Here is a 3,569-nt window from a genome sequence, read left to right on the forward strand (position 1 = left end):
TCTTTGGGGATGGGGCTCAGGGCCAGTCGTATGCCTGCAAGTCATGGTGGAATTTCCCCTGGAAGAAATGGACATTCCACCGGGAATCATTCTGGGAAGAGACATGTGTATCCTGGGACAGGAAATGAAGACTCAGGAGGTGGGGCTCAGAGTGGGATAAGGAGAAAAACAGCCTCCCTGTTCTGCAGCCTGAGGATCATGGGAGGGAGAGGCCTGCAGGCGGCGAGGCACACCTGGGGGGTGGCGGAGCTGTGGGTGCCACGCAGGGAGGGCTGAGAGTGGACCCGGAAGCTGGGCCACCGCTCACATGGTGGCTCCACTTCACTGTCTGCAATGCACTCCTTGCCTCCAGCTCTGCAGGAAACAGCCTGTGGGGAACGATGGGAAAGCACTGTTGTGGAAAACTCGGGAGAAGGGTGCATCCACCGTCGGAGACGCATCGCCGAAGGGAGGGCAGCGGTCACCCGTGGAGGATGACTGTCCCAATGAGTGTCAGTTCCTCGAGCCTGAACGATGACAGGCCTGAGCAAGAGCAGAAGGACACGCAGAGCCACTCTGTGCTTGCCTGAGCCGTACCCCGCGATAGACGGGGACACTTGCCAGGGGAAAGCCAGCTAGAGCTCGCACCATCGTTATTGAAACCACACAGATACTATCTCACAGGTTACGGTAAAAATGGTCTGCAAGCAACCTGATGTACAAACAGACAAACAAAAGGATGGTGTCCTTTTGCTTCTCATCAAAGAACGTTTCAAGGAGGAAGGGGACCTGAGAGAAGCTCCGAGGGAAGGGGAGGGTGGCCAGGTGCTAAGGTGAGGCGGGGGGGCTTGGGAAGGGAAAGCAGAGGACCAAAGGCAGGGGTGGGGGGCGCATCGGGAAGCTGTCCCTGGGCTGAGGCCGGCGGCAACGGGAGACCAAGCAGCCAGCTGGGGAAAGATAGGGCTCAGTAGGCAGCGTGAGGTCAGCCTTTTAAACTGAGGGGACCCCATTCCCCAGGCTCTGGCTCCCGTAAGCTGTCTGCCTCAGGCCAGCATGGTGCAAAAAGGACATGGTTTCCAGGGAATCTGATCTACATAGAAAGCCAGTCAGGAAAATTCAGTCTCTTCAGAAACTCCACTTATTCCTCATTAAGAGAGTTTGGGTTTGAATTATGTAGATAACTGCCTCAACTCTCCACTTCATTTTGCCTGTAGAAACTTGCCCTCAGAGGGGTATTTTGAGGATAAATGAGAAGCGGGTAGAAGGCTTTGAACTCCTTCCATGAAAGGTAGCCTATCAATACAGGCCTCATATAATGAAGATGCTTCAAATGGCCAATGCACATGTATTTATAGCACCCATTATAAACACTGGATATCGTTTCTTCCCTTTTTTATTTTTTACAAGAAGAAGGCAGGAAAATCTAATTTTTTTTAACCACACTGCTTTCCTGCGCTTAACATTAACCTTTCCTTCTGAATGTCATTAGCAGCTAATTAAGATGTTGATTTGCAGATTGTATATCCTGCAATAGAAGTGATTTGTGAATGCTTACTAGGTGTTTCTCAACCTACACCACTCATGTTGGTTTAGCAAGAGCCTGGTGCATTCTAATGTACTGAGCAGTTTCCCCATTCTCCACTTATTTCTGCATGGGCATAATGAGAAAAAAAAAATGATAAGAGAGAAAAATGGGAAATACTATAAATAGTTGCTAAAGAAAAAAGCTGTAGGATAGAGTTACGGCTCTGAGTGGGTGCTAAGAGAGCAAACAGATTGAATTTATTTTCTCTTCTTAATGGGGTATTTTAAGAAATAAAATTTGCACATTGGTTAGGTGAGCAGGTGTCTACCTGTACCTGAGTGGATGTGCACACATACCAACTGGCTATAGGAAATGGCAAGGGACTGAATTTTCTGGAGCACACAGGCTCTTGTTTTCCAAGGCCGCCTACGCCTTTGCCATGTTCATGCCTTTAAGGTTTCCCAAAGAAACTTCTTGCTTCTAAACCCATCCTTAAATCAAAGAAAGGCCTTATTCAGTTACTGCAAAGGACTCTGCAGCTTAGGGGACATCTCCACAGGACATTTTAATATAATTTATGAATATTTGCTAGCAACATAATTGTCTTTTCTGCTGACATTTTCAAAGCAACACTGTGATTTGTTGGGTCTCTGGAGAGTCCAACTACAAAACTGATAATTATATTAAATATACATAGACAATAAAGAGTGTGTTTACATAACTATGCCCATAAATATCTGATTGAACAGTCATTGTTCTCAAACCCCTTTTAAGCAGCTCTCTGAGGCTTTCAGTTCTAATGACATGATGGTTTAAAAGATGTTGCTCAGTCTTGTTCCATATTTAATTAACTTTCCTTTTTTAAACTTGTGATGGCAGAGACAATAACAAACAGCTCTGAAAAGACGGAGCGCTTTGAAACATGAGTGAGACCTTGTCAGGCTTTGTGCAGCAGGGACAGGAGATGGACGGGCAAGCGTGGCTGGACCGGGACCTCCCACCCTCCCCTGGGAGTCTAGTAGGTGGCCAGGCAGACTCTCCATCCCCACACACCTTCTCCCACACTCGCTATCCATGGAGCCACACCTTGTGCACATGCCCTTGCCTGTAAGCAGCTGCATACCTCACTATCTCTTTCTCTGGAAAAGGAGAAAGCACAGTGAAAAACCAACAAGCCCTGAGAGACAGAGACAGGGGAGTGTAGTGGAACGAACAGGGCCCTGGACGGTCTAGATACTTGGATTCTGGGCTTGGCTCTGCCATTGCTCTGTGACCTTGGGAAAGTGTATTCACTTCCTCTGGCTGCTGTAACAAATTACAAACTTGGTGGCTTCAGACGCCACAGATTACCTATCTTGCAGTTCTGGAGGTCAGAAGAGGGTCTCCCAGGGCTAAACTCAAAAGTGTTGGCAGGGCTGGTTCCTTCTGGAGGCTCTCCTGGAGCCTCTGTTTCCTTGCTCTTCCCAGGTTCTAGCGGCCACCCACATTCCTTGGCTCATGGGCCCTTGCTCCACCTGTAAAGCCAGCAATGGTCAGTTGAGTTTTTCTTGTGCGGCACCACGCTGACACGGACTCCCTTGCCTCCCTTTACAAAGACCTGGGATTACGTTGCAGCCATCCATGTAATCCACGCCCACCTCCCCATCTCAAGACCCTTAACCACATCTGCAAAGTCCCTTTGGCCACGTAAGTTAACATATTCACAGAAATCCGGGTGTAGACCTCTTTGGGGGTCATGGTTCTGCCTGCCACAGAAAGTCATCAAACATCTGTGAATGAGGGAGCTGGTATGACCTCCTAGATTCGATCATCCAACAAGTTAAGGTCCAGGTGACTGACACAGTAGTAAACATGTGAGACTCGATCCCTGCCCTCTACAGAACTTTTAGTATGGAGGGAGAGAGAAGCATACCAGAAAAAGTAAACGTAAGTTTTCAGATGTATTAAGGGCTACAAGAGGAAGTATGGAGTATAAGGAGAGTGTTTTACAAAGTGATCTGGGAGTGGGAGTAGTCAAAGAAGGCTTCCCTGAGGAGATGACAGGGACGCAGAGATGAAGCCAATG

Source organism: Mesoplodon densirostris, chromosome 15 (assembly GCF_025265405.1).
Source record: "Mesoplodon densirostris isolate mMesDen1 chromosome 15, mMesDen1 primary haplotype, whole genome shotgun sequence".
In the NCBI taxonomy this organism is placed as follows: domain Eukaryota; kingdom Metazoa; phylum Chordata; class Mammalia; order Artiodactyla; family Ziphiidae; genus Mesoplodon; species Mesoplodon densirostris.